Source organism: Manis javanica, chromosome 17 (genome assembly GCF_040802235.1).
Source record: "Manis javanica isolate MJ-LG chromosome 17, MJ_LKY, whole genome shotgun sequence".
Classification (NCBI taxonomy): Eukaryota; Metazoa; Chordata; class Mammalia; order Pholidota; family Manidae; genus Manis; species Manis javanica.
Genome location: NC_133172.1, coordinates 16455722 through 16471655, shown reverse-complemented (window position 1 = coordinate 16471655; position 15934 = coordinate 16455722). Strand labels below are relative to the sequence as shown.

The 15934-nt window shown below is 40.1% G+C and overlaps 2 protein-coding genes across 15 annotated transcripts in view; one reads left to right on the top strand and one right to left on the bottom strand.

The window, feature by feature from the left end:
- ZNF790 (zinc finger protein 790) overlaps window positions 1-1515 on the bottom strand; it is a 49998-nt gene extending 48483 nt beyond the window's left edge. Inside the window, 1 exon segment of the mRNA XM_037013916.2 lies at window positions 1405-1515. The gene's annotated coding sequence lies outside the window, so the exon portion shown is untranslated.
- Window positions 1516-1646: 131 nt separating this feature from the next.
- LOC108401837 (uncharacterized) overlaps window positions 1647-15934 on the top strand; it is a 66652-nt gene continuing 52364 nt past the window's right edge. For 4 of the 14 annotated variants that reach the window (XM_073226224.1, XM_073226220.1, XM_073226222.1 and 1 more), the window contains exons 1-2: window positions 1647-1782; window positions 3174-3245. The gene's annotated coding sequence lies outside the window, so the exon portion shown is untranslated. Of the gene's footprint in view, window positions 1783-1805; window positions 2338-3173; window positions 3246-3766; window positions 3866-15934 lie in introns of those variants that run through there. The other 10 variants (XM_073226228.1, XM_073226227.1, XM_073226225.1 and 7 more) reach the window with 7 other exon arrangements.

Genomic DNA, 15934 nt, shown 5'->3' with positions numbered 1-15934 from the left:
ATATTTATCACAGCACTATTTACAATAGCCAAGATATGGAAACAACCTAAGTGTCCATCAACAGATGAGTGGATAAAGAAGATGTGGTACATATACACAATGGAATATTATTCATCTATAAAAAGAAAACAAATCCTACCATTTGCAACAATATGGATGGAGCTGGAGGGTTTTAGCCTCAGTGAAATAAGCCAGGTGGAGAAAGACAAGTACCAAATGATTTCACTCATTTGTGGAGTATCACAACAAAGCAAAACTGAAGGAATAGAACAGCAGCAGACTCGCAGACTTCAAGAAGGGACTAGTGGTTACCAAAAGGAAGAAGTTGGGGAAGGCGGGTAGGGAGGGAGGGAGAAGGGGATTAAGAGACACTATAATTAGCAATCACAATATAGGTAAGTCCCAGGGAAGATAGTAGAGCACAGAGAAGACAAGTAATGACTCTGTAGTATCTTACTATGCTGATAGACAGTGACTGCAATGGGTGGGGGGTAAGGACTTGATAATATGGGTGAATGTTGAAACCGCAATGATGTTCATGTGAAACCTTCATAAGATTGTATATTGATGGCACTTTAACTTTTAACAATGTGTAGCATGTATAGTCATGTAGCAGAGGGCTTGAGAATATCTGAGGCCTGCATCTCAAAGCTTTACATTACGTCCTGTAAAGGTTATAAATACTTCAGAAATGGAAAAGAAATGGCACTTTACTTTCAAAGGCTGGATAATGCAGAGAAGCTATCCACACCTAATAAGGCTGTGTTGCTCTAGTTTTCTAGCATCACATCCCTGTACAGCTTCCTCTGAACATCTCTTTGATTGTGGCTGATGCTCCTGGTTGAATTGAGCTATTATCTCTGAATGTTTATCCCACCAATGTCTCCCAAAGAACAGAGAAGAAAAAGTGTCTAGGGGGAAGGTTGTGAACATAAGCCAATACAAGCACCCCATAACAAAAGATACTCTGCTTAAAATGTCATACTGATTTGGTACTCTATTCTAGAACAAATGTTTGGAACCTTAAGGTTTTTATAAAAATGCTATGTTATTAATTATATCAATTATGTATCTTTTCCCTCCTTAAAATTGAAGCTCCTTATTATCACAATTTGAAGAATGAAAGGATTCAAATTCCTCCACAATCTCAGCCACCTATGCGGTGACCCACAGTTAGCTGATCACATACATACTTATACACATACACACAGATCCATAGACAATCTTGCCTCACCATGCGCAGTCACTCCAAACACACACGCCCACCATGTGACCCTCCATCTTTACAAAGCTACACATAATCCGACCCCACCCTTCCCTCACACATTTTACCTGCGTGCAGTTCCTCCTTCCCTCAACTACCCTTGAAACCTAGTCACACACGGTTTCACCACGGTCTCATACCCTCGGGGCCTCCTTGGGGCGCTCTCATAAGACTGGCCTTGCGGATTCCTCCAGCGTTCAGGTGCCACATTCGGGTTCGTTTTTCTGGCTTCCGGACACGCTCTGCAGGACCCTGAGTGGAGAGCATCTGCGCACTCCCAGGCCAAAGTGGCATTCGGAGCAGCCTTCCAGGTACTGTGGCCAGGCACGCCCCCAGTTGGTGCCTAGAGGACGCTGTTTACCTGGCCGCGTCCATCCACCCCCTGGAGAAGTCCTGGACTACATTTCCCAGGAGGCCGTGGGGCTTAGTTGTTGCTGGGTGAGTTGCCAAAGCCAGAGACAGCGGTCCCCTAAGGCTGGGTTGTGTTAAAGGAAAACTGCACCGGACGAAATAAACAGGTAAGGAAGATAGTACTGAACAAACACTATCGCAATCGGGAAGAGAGGTTGAACTCAACTTAGTATATAACAGTAGCAGGGGATTTATAACCAATGAGCAAGATGAGGGAATCAGTGTTTAGAAAATTACAAAGAGGAACTTTGTTAAGTATCAAAGGGGGGGGGGGGGGTTCTTGCCGAACTAGGGGCGCAAGTCAAGGACGAGGCCTACTCAATTTAGTAGGCCTAGTTTGAGTTTAGGCCGTCAGGTAAGACCCCCGTTAGCTTCCGGTGCGCGGCTGAGCCGGAGGACGCAGTTTCTCCGGGTCCAGGCTTCGTCCCACGGCGGAACTGGGACGACCAGGAGATAGCCTTCAGCATCCTGTCGTTTTCGGGACTACATATCCCAGAGGCCTCTAGGCCCACTTGCCCCTCCCGCGAGGTCCAGGCCTCATGAGGCGTGGGCGGGATCTTCTGGCGGGCTGGAGCAAACGGCCTCAGCGCTAGGTGGGCGCTGCTGGCTTGGATTTATTCCAAATGGAGTGGAGTGCTGCAGACCAGGCTCCAGAGGCGTAGGTGAGGGGGTCTGGAACCCGGGGTTGGGGCCGGGCGCGTCTGGAACTTCCCGCCTGTACGGGATGTGTGAGGGGCAAGCCGAGAAGGGGAGATTGTGAGGAGTGTGTGTTTGATTGTGACTGAGTCTCCTGTGTGTACGAACTGGGAGGGCGGGGAGGAGGGCTTGATTTACCGTTTTTATTGTGCTCGTGTGCTCCAGGTTTAATTATGTCACCGGGTGTGGCACTGTCTGCGAGCGTGAGGTTCCTTGACTGCGGTTGTAAAACTGTCCCTTTGGTGTGTATGTGTTTATGACCACTTGCTGAACCGTGGGTGTGGGTGTGGGACGACTTTATTGTGGAATTTGTGATTGTGTTTCCGTGGTGTGTGTATTTGTGATATTATAGGGTGCGTATGACTTTGTTGTCACTGTGTTCCCATGATGTGTGGCACTGGGAATGTGCGTGTGTGGGGTGCTTGTGACTCTGCAGTTGTGACAGTGTTTGTCCGCATGGTCTGTATGTTTGTGTGACCGTGTACGGCTTATTGTGTTTAGGTTTAGGGTGCCCGTATCCCCTGGGTGTGAGTTTGTGTGACTGTCCATATAGCACAGTAGGTATGGGCGCCTTTGTCTGTGCCTTTGTGACTCCAGCGCTCTGTTCCCAGGAGACCTTTGTGAGCCCAGGGACAGATTCTGTTTGAGAAATGCAGTGATCCTGCTGTGATAAGCGGGTCTTACCTGTGTTGAGCAGGAACGCCGTAACCTTGTCTGACCTACTTCCGTACGTGGTGGGCGGTAGGTTGACCTGGGCCGCCAGAAGAGCCTGGTGTTTCCTGACTCCTTTCTCCTTTCCCAGCTCTGCTCTGCTTGAAAGGCTTCCTGAGTGGAGTCAAGAATGGCTGTTGAACAACCACAAGGCACCTACCAGGTAGCTAGCTTGTCGTTTCCCATTGTTTCCTGAAATCCCCTTTTCTTTATCAGGACATGGCTTGCTTTCCTTCTCTTCAAAATTCTTGCCCATCAGGTGACCTGATCCCTGGAAAATGGTCTTGGCTCCAAAACCTCAACCCACACATATGCACCTGATTTCCTCTTATTTGTCAAATGGTATAATTTTTTTAATGCTCCTTTTAAAAAAAATACACTTTCTTTGTGATTATAAAAGTAAAACATTATTTAAACTAACTGAAAGTATGGCCATCTCCAGTGAAGAAAATTTAAACTCCCAGTTAAAACCAATGACTTTTTGATATTCTCTTACTGGTATGTTTTATGTACATAGATGAAATAGAATTTTTAAAAATTGAATTCAGCATTTACAATTTATAGCCTTCATTTTCACATAAAATTATATTTTACTTTCCCTACATAACTTAATATGAGACATTTTTAAAGGCGCATATTTATTTGCCTGTGGCTTATTATTTTTTTCTTTCAAATTTGTTACAGAAACAGCATATAACGTCTACTTGTGCAGTTTAACAAATTATAAAGACCCATGTAATGAATACCCAGGTCAAGAAACAGAATACATCTCTAAAGCCCCTGGTATACTCCTCCACAATCACAAAAAATTATGCTTGTCTGGGGATAACATTTCTTTGCCTTTCATTAGAACTTTAGTACCTATATATGAATTCTAAAACCAGATGGGTTTAGTTTTTGTGTTTTCTATCTTTGTCTGAACAGGTATTCTTTTGTGCCTTTTTTCATAAAAACTGTGACTTGCATTCATGTTTCTTATTAACTACACTTCATTTTTTCCATTGTTATATATATTGTATTTCACTGTATGATAGTGTCCTAATTTAACTACCCATTCTACTTTTCCTGTACATTCTGTTTGACTTGCTTCCAATTTTTGGCTTTTACAAGCAGTGTGATTATGAACATTTTGTGCATATATTTTGGTACATGGGCGCTTGCGTTTCCTTAGTATACTAAAAGTGTGATTACATTGCTGAGGGCTAGGGTTTGTATGTCTTCGGTTTCACTAGACAATGTCAAGCTGTCCTTTAAAGATACTGTGCAGCTTTTTCACTTCTACCAGCAGTATACAAAGGTTCCTTATGTTCCACATGTATGCCAACCCTTGGCATCAACAGACTTTTTAATTTTTGCCGATTTGGTAGATATCTAATATTATCACATTAGATCGATATTTCCTTTATTATCAATGAAATTGAACACCAATTCTTGCCTACCTAGATTTCCTTTTTTGTAAGATGCTTATTCACACATTTTACCAATTTTTAATTGGGTTGCTTTTCTCTGATTTATAGTAGTTGACATATATAGCTTCTGTATATTAGTCGATTGTCAGTTGTATATGTGACAGATATTTTCATCTGCTCTGGTTTGTTTTTCAGTATATCACATGTGAGCATCTGGTTGCTCTAGTGTCATTTATTGAAAAGGTCTTTTCTACACTGATCTCCAGTGCCATTTCAGTAAAAAATCGTGACTTTGTCTACATCTGTTTCTGAGCTCTGTATTCTGTTCCACTGTTCTGTTTGTCTCTCCTTGAAGCAATACCACGCTGTCTTACTCACTATGACTATGATATTCAGAGCAAGTTCTCTCACCTTGCTCCTCAAGAGTGTCTTGGCTGGTTGTGTTCCTTTGCATTCCATATGAATTTTTGAAATAGCTTGGTTCCACTCTAACATCTTTTGGGATTTTGATGGAAAATTCGGGAATCTTCTAATAACATACTCTCTTAGTTGATTTAGGTCTTTTTAATGCTTCTCAACAAAGACTTGCTTATCTCCTGTAAATAGTCCTAAGCAAATAGAAATCATATAATCCATTGTATAGTATTTCCCTTTTGCATTGAATGCCAGGAGTCTCAGCACTTCAGACAATGATCTATCAGAGTAATAATTTTAGCCTGACTTTTTGATATTGATATGACATGACTTTTATATATGATTTAAAATTTTTTATTTTACTCTTAGCCTCCTCAAATACATTTTTGGAAGTGGGGAATATAAATAGTAGATGTAGACTTAGATATAGACATAGATATTTATTGTCTAATGTTTTTATTTTAATATCATTCTTGTCCAGTCAAATCTGTCTTCTATGGTATTTTTTTTTTGGTATCATTAATCTACAATTACATGAGGAACATTATGTTTACTAGACTCCCCCCATCACTAAGTACCCCCTGCATACCCCATTACAGTCACTGTCCATCAGCATAGTAAGATGCTGTAGAATCACTACTTGTCTTCTCTGTGTTGTGCAGCCCACCCCGTGCCCCCCCCTCACAGTATACATGCTAATCATAATGCCCCCTTTCTTTTCTTTTTTTTCTGCCCCCTTATTCCTCCCTTCCCACCCATCCTCCCCAGTCCCTTTCCTTTTGGTAACTGTTAGTCCATGTTTGGTTGTATGGTATCTTTTACTGTTCTCCCCATGTTACATTTTTAACTGCCCTTTCCTCCCTGCCGGTGACTCCCAACCTCTGTCAGGTGGTTTATGCCTCTACATATTTGCATGGATTCTCATTAACTCTCTAGTTTTAATATTGGCTCCTTCAGAAAAAGAATTAACAAACCATCTTTCAGATTATTTTACCTGCACTGGTGTCTGTAACATGCTATGAAAAGCATGGGTTCTGGCATCAGATATGTCTTCTGATTGCAGCTACATCACACCTGTGAACTGTTTAACCTGTAAACAAGAGGTTCTCATTCTCAGTGTTGGTGAGAATGAAATAAGTATGGAACACTTGGTACACATCAGAAGTTTAATAAATGTTAGCTCCCTTTCTCCTTTACTTCCCATTCTTGGGACATCTATATAAATTACAGTATAAGATACTTACATGAAAGGCCTTTTGGTGGTTCCCAAGGGACTTTTTTTAATTGAGGTATATAATTGACATCTGTAGTAGTTTCAAGTATACAACATATTGATTCAATGTACATACTGTGAAATGATCACCACAGTAAGTCTAATTAACATCTCTTACCATACATAGTTATAAAAGCATATTACAATGAAAATTTTTAAGATTTATTCTTTTTTTTTGCCTTTTGCTTCTATATATATTTTATTTCTTATTTTATTTTATTTTATTATTTTTATTTTGGTATCATTAATCTGTAATCTGGATTACAGAAAGAACATTATGTTAACCAAGTCCCCCCCACCCCACATACCCTTTCACAGTCACTGTCCATCTGCGTAGTAAGATGCTGTAAAATCACTACTTGTCTTCTCTGTGTTGCACAGCCCTCCCCATGCCCCCCACGAACTATACAAGCTAATCGTAATGCGCTCTTTCTTTTTCCCCGCCCTTATCCCTCCCTTCCCACCCATCCTCCCCAGTCCCTTTCCCTTTGGTAACTATTAGTCCGTTCTTGGGTTCTGTGATTCTGCTGCTGCTTCGTTCCTTCAGTTTTCCTTTGTTCTTATACTCCACAAATGAGCGAAATCATTTGGTACTTGTCCTTCTCCACCTGGCTTATTTCACTGAGCATAATACCCTCTAGCTCCATCCATGTTGTTGCAAATGGTAGGATCTGTTTTTTTCTTATGGCTGCATAATATTCCACTGTGTATATGTACCACATCTTCTTTATCCATTCATCTACTGATGGACATTTAGGTTGCTTCCATATGTTGGCTATTCTAAACAGTGCAGTGATAAACACAGGGGTGCATCTGTCTTTTTCAAACTGGAGTGCTGCATTCTTAGGGTAAATTCCTAGAAGTGGAATTCCTGGGTCAAATGGTATTTCTATTTCGAGCATTCTGAGGAACCTTCATACTGCTTTCCACAATGGTTGAACTAGTTTACATTCCCACCAGCAGTGTAGGAGGGTTCCCCTTTCTCCACAACCTCGCCAACATTTGTTGTTGTTTGTCTTTTCGATGATGGCGATCCTTACTGGTGTGAGGTGACATCTCATTGTGGTTTTAATTTGCATTTCTCTGATGATGAGCGATGTGGAGCATCTATTCATGTGTCTGTTGGCCATCTGGATTTCTTCTTTAGAGAACTGTCAATTCAGCTCCTCTGCCCATTTTTTAATTGGATTATTTGCTTTTTGTTTGTTGAGGCGTGTGAGCTCTTTATATATTTTGGATGTGAATCCTTTATTGGATCTGTCATTTATGAATATGTTCTCCCATACTGTAGGATACCTTTTTGTTCTATTGATGGGGTCCTTTGCTGTACAGAAGTTTTTCGGCTTGATATAGTTCCACTTGCTCATTTTTGTTTTTGTTTCCCTTGCCCAGGGAGATATGGTCATGAAGAAGTCACTCATGTTTATGTCCATGAGATTTTTGCCTATGTTTTTTTCTACGAGTTTTATGGTTTCATGACTTACATTCAGGTCTTTGATCCATTTGGAGTTTACTTTTGTGTATGGGGTTAGACAGTGATCCAGTTTCATTCTCTTACATGTAGCTGTCCAGTTTTGCCAGCACCATCTGTTGAAGAGACTGTTATTTCCCCATTGTATGTCCATGGCTCCTTTATTGTATATTAATTGGCCATATATGTTTGGGTTAATGTCTGGAGTCTCTATTCTGTTCCACTGGTCTGTGGCTCTGTTCTTGTGCCAGTACCAAATTGTCTTGATTACTGTGGCTTTGTAGTTGAAGTTGGGGAGCAAGATCCCCCAAACTTTATTCTTCCTTCTCAGGATTTCTTTGGCTATTCGGGGTGTTTGGTGGTTTCACATGAATTTTTGAACTATTTGTTCCAGTTCATTGAAGAATGCTGTTGGTAATTTGATAGGGGTTGCATCGAATCTGTATATTGCTTTGGGCAGGATGGCCATTTTGACGATATTAATTCTTACTAGCCAGGAGCATGGGATGAGTTTCCATTTTTTAGTGACCTCTTTAATTTCTCTTAAGAGTGTCTTACAGTTTTCAGGGTATAGGTCTTTCACTTCCTTGGTTAGGTTTATTCCTAGGTATTTTATTCTTTTTGATGCTGTTGTGAATGGAATTGTTTTCCTAATTTCTCTTTCTATTAGTTCATTGTTAGTGTATAGGAAAGCTATGGATTTCTGTGTGTTAATTTTGTATCCTGCAACTTGCTGAATTCCCATATTAGTTCTAGTCATTTTCCAATGGAGTCTTTAGGGTTTTTTATGTACAATATCATGTCATCTGCAAATAGTGACAGTTTGACTTCTTCTTTACCAATCTGGATTCCTTGTATTTCTTTGTTTTGTCTGATTGCCGTGGCTAGGACCTCCAGTACTACGTTAAATAGCAGTGGGGAGAGTGGGCATCCCTGTCTTGTTCCCAATCTCAGAGGAAAAGGTTTCAGCCTCTCGCTGTTCAGTATGATGTTAGCTGTGGGTTTATCATATATGCCCTTTATTATGTTAAGGTACTTGCCCTCTGTGCCCATTCTGTTGAGAGTTTTTATCATGAATGGATGTTGAATTTTGTCAAATGCTTTTTCAGCATCTATGGAGATGATCATGTGGCTTTTGTCCTTCTTTTTGTTGATGTGGTGGATGATGTTGATGGATTTTCGAATGGTGTACCATCCTTGCATCCCTGGGATGAATCTCACTTGGTCATGGTGTATGATCCTCTTGATGTATTTTTGAATTCAGTTTGCTAATATTTTGTGGAGTATTTTTGCATCTACGTTCATCAGGGATATTGGTCTGTAGTTTTCTTTTTTGTTGGGGTCTTTGCCTGGTTTTGGTATTAGGGTGATGTTGGCTTCATAGAATGAGTTTGGGACTATTCCCTCCTCTTCTATTTTTTGCAAAACTTTAAGGAGAATGGGTGTTATGTCTTCTCTGTATGTCTCATAAAATTCTGAGGTAAATCCATCTGGCCTGGGGGTTTTGTTCTTGGGTAATTTTTTGATTACCGATTCAATTTCATTTCTGGTAATTGGTCGGTTTAGATTTTCTGTTTCTTTCTGGGTCTGTCTTGAAAGGTTGTATTTTTCTAGGAAGTTGTCCATTTCTCCAAGGTTTTCCAGCCTGTTAGCATATAGGTTTTCATAGTATTCTCTAATAATTTTTGTATTTCTGTGGGGTCCGTCGCGATTTTTCCTTTCTCGTTTCTGATTCTGTTGATGTGTGTTGATTCTCTTTTTCTCTTAATAAGTCTGGCTAGAGGCTTATCTATTTTGTTTATTTTCTCGAAGAACCAGCTCTTGGTTTCATTGATTTTTGCTATTGTTTTATTCTTCTCAATTTTATTTATTCCTTCTCTGGTCTTTATTATGTCCCTCCTTCTGCTTACCTTAGGCCTCATTTGTTCTTCTTTTTCCAATTTTGATAATTGTGACATTAGACTATTCATTTGGGATTGTTCTTCCTTCTTTAAATATGCCTGGATTGCTATATACTTTCCTCTTAAGACTGCTTTTGCTGCGTCCCACAGAAGTTGGGGCTTTGTGTTGTTGTTGTCATTTGTTTCCATATATTGCTAGATGTCCATTTTAATTTGGTCATTGATCCATTGATTATTTAGGAGCATGTTGTTAATCCTCCATGTGTTTGTGAGCCTTTTTGCTTTCTTTGTACAATTTATTTCTAGTTTTATGCCTTTGTGGTCTGAAAAGTTGGCTGGTAGGATTTCAGTCTTTTGGAATTTACTGAGGTTCTTTTTGTGGCCTAGTATGTGGTCTATTCTGGTAAATGTTCCATGTGCACTTGAGAAGAATGTGTATCCTGTTGCTTTTGGATGTAGAGTTCTATAGGTGTCTATTAGGTCCATCTGTTTTAGCGTGTTGTTCAGTGCCTCTGTGTCCTTACTTATTTTCTGTCTGGTGGATCTGTCCTTTGGAGTGAGTGGTGTGTTAAAGTCTCCCAAAATGAATGCATTGCGTTCTATTTCCTCCTTTAATTCTTTTAGTATTTGTTTCACATATATTGGTGCTCCTGTATTGGGTGCATATATGTTTATAATGGTTATATCCTCTTGTTGGACTGAGCCCTTTATCATTAAGTAATGTCCTTCTTTATCTCCTGTTACTTTCTTTATTTTGAAGTCTATTTTGTCTGATACTAGTATTGCAACACCTGCTTTTTTCTCCCTGTTGTTTGCATGAAATGTCTTTCTCCATCCCTTGACTTTTAATCTGTGCATGTCTTTGGGTTTGAGGTGATTCTCTTGTAAGCAGCATATAGATGGGTCTTGCTCTTTTATCCATTCTATTACTCTGTGTCTTTTGATTGGTGCATTCAGTGCATTTACAGTTAGGGTGATTACTGAAAAATATGTCCTTATTGCTGTTGCAGGCTTTAGATTTGTGGTTACCAAAGGTTCAAGGTTAGGTTGTTTACTACGTTACTGTCTGACCTCACTCACTTATTGAGCTGTTATAAACACAGTCTGATGATTATTTCTTTCCCTTCTTTTCCTCCTCCTCCATTCTTCATATGTTGGGTGTTTTGTTCTGTGCTCTTTTTAGGAGTGCTCCCATCTAGAGCAGTCCCTCTAAGCTACCCTGTAGAGGTGGTTTGTGGGAGGCAAATTCCCTCAACTTTTGCTTGTCTGGGAATTGTTTAATCCTTCCTTCATATTTAAATGATCATCGTGCTGGATACAGTGTCCTTGGTTCAAGGCTCTGCTTATAAATCCTTCCAGAGTTTGTTTCCCTTCTGTAATCTTCCTCCAGACATCTGTGATCTCCCTCCGGACATCTGTAATATCCCTCCGGACTTCATCCCTTAACTCTTGCATATTTCTCTGCAGCTCTGTCAGCATGTTTATGATTTTTATTTTGAATTCTTTTTCAGGGAGACTGTTTAGGTCTGCCTATGCAGATCCTTTCTCAGGTGTAACTATCTTGGACTGGACCAGATTTTTTTGCCTTTTTATGGTGATAGCAGTGGCTGTAGGCAGGTTGCGGGTGTGTCAGCTGGGAGAAGGAAGTTCTTTCCTGCTTGCTGGATGCCTTGCCCTTCTCTGCTGCCTTAGACAGCTACCCTCACTCCTGGAGCTGCCACCGGATTAGTCCCCTAAGCTGCTGTGGGCGGGGTGTCCTTCAGAGCAGCATGGAGCCCTACAGGGAGTGGCACACACACAAGGTGTGTTCCTCCATGCTAGCGGTGACCCTGCCAGGCAGCTGTGTGGTAGCAGTGGCCTTTGGGTCTGGCCGGGGCGGCTGTGCGTTGGGCTGGGATTCCGTTTGGCTGCTGGGAGCGCGCCTGCTCCCTCTGGCTCCGCTGCAGGTGCGTGCAGGGCTCTTCTGCACAGGCTTCTACCAGGCTCCTCTGACTTCACTGCTGCCGGTGCTGTTCGGTCGCGCCGCTGTGGGCTAGCACAAGCCTCTCCTGTGGTACACAGATCTGCTCTCGGTCCCTTCTGGCACTGCTGTCCCTGGCGCGCGCTGCCACTCCCCTGCTACTGGGCTGGTGTGTCGGTGTCCGCGCCAGTTGGAGTAACAATTGGCAGGCTGCTTAGTGCCGTGAGGGGCTTCAGAGCTTCACTGCCTCCCTGGGGTTTAGGGTGCCTAAGTTTCCCTGGTATTCCCAGCTGCTGGGACAACTTCATCCAGGTATGGGGTCCCTGTCTCTTTAAGACTTGCAGAAAGCACTCACTTTTCTTTTGTCTCAGGGGCACCGGTTACGGGGACTTGCCCACAGGTTTTGCTTTTCCGTTTCTCTAATATCCAGCACCCCGTGCACCTTGTGTCTGCGTTCCGAGAGGGGATTTCTAGAGCTGGTTGTTTAGCAGTCCTGGGCTTTCACTCCCTCCCCGTTCCAACTCCTTTCTTCCCACTGGGTTTTGGGGTCAGGGAGCGTTCGGGTCCCTCCTCACCGTGGCTTGTATCTTACCCCCTTCATGTGATGTTGAGTTCTCACAGATTTGATGTATCCTGTCTGTTGTACTGCATCCACTGGTGTCTCTTTTAGAAATAGTTGTATTTATTGTATTTTCATAAATATATGTTTTGGGGAGGAGATTTCCTCTAAACTACTCATGCTGCCATCTTCCAAGATTTATTCTTTTAGCAACTTACAAATATGCAAGGCAGTATTATACAGTCAGCATGCTGTAATATGGGGTTTTTTTTGGTGTATATTTTTAATTATGTATAGTTGACACATTAGTTTCAGGTGTACAACACAGTGATTTGATATTTATATACATTGGGAAATGCTTAAGTCAGCATAGTGTAGTTTCATGGTCCAAACATGTTGTTGTGATTCAGTTTTTTCTGTTCTAAATTCAGTTTTTTCCTCATTATTAAGTATTTATTGTTGCAGTATTTTTTATTCAGTAGTAACTTATTTCCTTTTCCATTAATTGGCATTGCCTACTTGGTGTTACATTATTTAAATAGATTGTATTGTCTATCTGGATTTTCTTTTTCTTTGTTTCTCTGTGCTTGTACCTGTGCCATGTTTAGATCATTTTTTAAAAAATCTTTGAATACCTGGTTAAATATGCCCCTTCTTTTCTGAAGATAGCTAACTATATTCACTATTGCTTTTATTATAAAAGAATTCTGTTATAGTACATTTAGAAAATAAAGAGAAGCACAAATAAAAGATGAAATTCTGTAATCCTATTGAGTTAATACAACCTCTGTCAACTTGTTAGAGCAAATAGAATTCTCTTTTTAAAGTGATCATACTATGGTAACTGACCTGTACCACACCTTTATCATGCCAAAATACATATGAACAGCTGTTCATATCTTTACATGTTTATCTTTACCATGAATTATAATGGCCTCATGGTGTTGCCATTTTCACCAAGCCCCTTTTGTTTACTTACAAATTATTGCCATTGTAAACAGTGAGCATCTCCTTAGGCTGAGTGCTAGTGTTTCCCTTTTTAAATTTTTATTTTAAGTTAAATTATAATTATGTATATAAGTAATATATTTTTTTCATAAAAATATTGTTTCATATTATGGAGGGGCTGAAGTCCCACATGGCCACAGTTCCCAATCCCTGGATCTACCCAAAGTACCCAAAGGTAGCCATTGTTACCAGTTATTTATCCTTTTTACTTTTATCCTATGCATTTAATGCATGCATATGTAAATGTTTCTGTGGTACTGTTTTGTCACTTAAAAATATTTCTATCTAAAGAGGGTTATAATGTTTCCTGCAAAACGTGAAAAGTAATAGTGTTACAGGGTTGGTCCAAGGATTGATTTAGTTCATGTAAAACCCTTAGAACAGGACCTGACATGTTCACTTAGTGCCTTGTCAGTAGTCACTTGGTAGTTACTGTTACCATTCTGAAACTTGCTTTTACATTCTGTGTGGAGAATTGTTCACATAAGTATATAGAGCTGCCGCACTTTAATTGCTTCATGTAAGATCGTATTTTGGAATACTATGATCTGTTTTATCAGTTTCTGGTTTTTAAACATTTGGATTTGATACAGTTATCACTATGGCAAACAATGCTCCCTGAACATCTCTGTTTAGGCCTCTTAGGTATATACTAAAAGTGAGAAGGGAACAACAGAGTAATATTTTAAACGTTAGTAAATATTTGCAAGTTAAACTTCACAGTGACTTGTTCACTTCATACTATATACACAGCTGTCTCTGATAGAGATGTTTTTGATCTGATGCTTTTCCAATGTCAATGTGGTTACTTATGGCTGCACAAGGTGCAAAAAAACACTTGCAACAAATAGGACAGATTATTAATTATTTCATTTAATCTTGGCTACTGATGGCAGAGACCCACCTCCAGTGGTTCTGATTTAATTGGTCTGGGATATGACTTGAGTATCATCATTTTATCACCAGATAATTCTAGTTTGCTGCCACAGTTGAGAAGTAACAGTTGAGAAGTAATGACTTAAACTCAAAAAAGGTGAAAAGGAAAACATTAAGATTTAATTGGTTTGCAGATGGGATTCAAGCTTTTAATTTTTCCTAATAAAAAAATTTTTTAAATTCATTTTCTTAAAAAGTGACTCAATTGTCATTGTAATTAGAGTTGAGAACCACTGGCTTAGGCAAATCATCATTCATTTTCTGAGTATTGTAGCTATGAAAAAAAAGTTCTTGTACCAAGGAAGTAGGGAAGGGATGATTTTGAGAAAGACAGTCAACATATCTGTGCCCTTGCCAGCGATTAATATGAAAATATTGTCCAGTCATTCTAGGGTGTTTTGGGAGAAAACCTAAAGCATATAGTATACACGTTTACTCAGCAGTCTTCATTTGCAAAAGTGAGCTTTTAGTTTTGTGAATCTTACACATTTTATATAGTTTTATCTTCATTAATTATTTCCTGCTTTTTTCCAGATCTTTTGTTGTAGTATGGAATTCAACTTAGTTTTATATTTTACAGGAGTTGAATGTTGTTAATTTTTCTTTTTTGGATTAATTTTCCTGTGTCCAGTGTTTTTTAATGTAGATTGCTCTGCATTTTACTTTATTTAGTTTCATACTTAACATGAGAATTATTTAAGAATATGTCTTGTTTTGGGTAACTTTTAAATTTGATGAAATTTCAAACTTTCAGGAAAGTTACAAGAACAGTACAAAGTATTCTTGTGTATTCTTTACTCAGATACACCAATGATTTGCATTTTACCCTATTTGCATTATCAATTCCTGTGTGCCCTTGAAACTGTTCTCTCTCTATGCACACACACAGACAATACACACATTTTATCTGAACCATTTAAGAATAAGTTGTAGACATTTTCCCTTTTACCCCTAAACACTTCAGTTTGTTATATTTCCTAAGAACAAGATTATTCACTTACATAATCACCATGTAGTTATTAAATTAAGAAATGTTAATAATTATTCAATAATGTTATCTATTGGTCCTTTTTAAAAAAATGTCCCTCTCCCAGTAATGTTCCTTACAGCAACTGTAACTCTGGGGGGAAAATATTTTCCCAGCCCTGGGCAAAATACCTTTGAAACCGAAATCAGTCAAAGGGAGAAATAAAGTGGAAGAAACCCATTTATTGCTTACAAGCAGTTCACTTCTGCTCGCCCATGTCATTCATGACCCAGCTGCAAAAAGGGACCCCACCCAATCCTCTCCGGTCCACATATGCCCTTGCTTCCCCTTGTAATTACCTTTTGAAATTGAGATGTACTACTCTCCACCCTTTGGAAACATCTGTTGATATGGAGGTCCACTAAGGCCAGGACAGATATTCTGGAAATATTGCAGTTTTACCTACAGCCCACCCCTCCAGAAATCTTGCCTCACAATCTACTTGCTCCCCATCTTCTGCAGTGACCCCTGTGTGAGAAAATTGGAGCACTTAACCAGACTAGTGACATATAACAACAGCAAATAAAATCATGATAATCCTCACGCTGGAGGATTCAGCTAAGTTTAAAGCTCTGTGCAGATTTAGTCCATGGCTCACCCATTCCACAGGTAGTCAGTAGCTGAACAGGCAGGCAGTTCAGAGCAATCATCATGCGGCAGCTATGGCCAGATGGTGGGTCCAGTCCACAGGGACTGTAGATAGCCTTAAGGGCAATAAAATACATGTTTTAATGACACCAGCATAGGCAAATCTTATCCATCAGGTACAATGCATGCAAGAGAGTGGTCCTGTGATAGGACAGTGGCAGGAGGGATCTCATCCTGGTCTAGTATACCAGACTTTCACCCCTGCTTCCCTGTGGGAGTTACAGATGGGTCAATATGTAGGGCTAT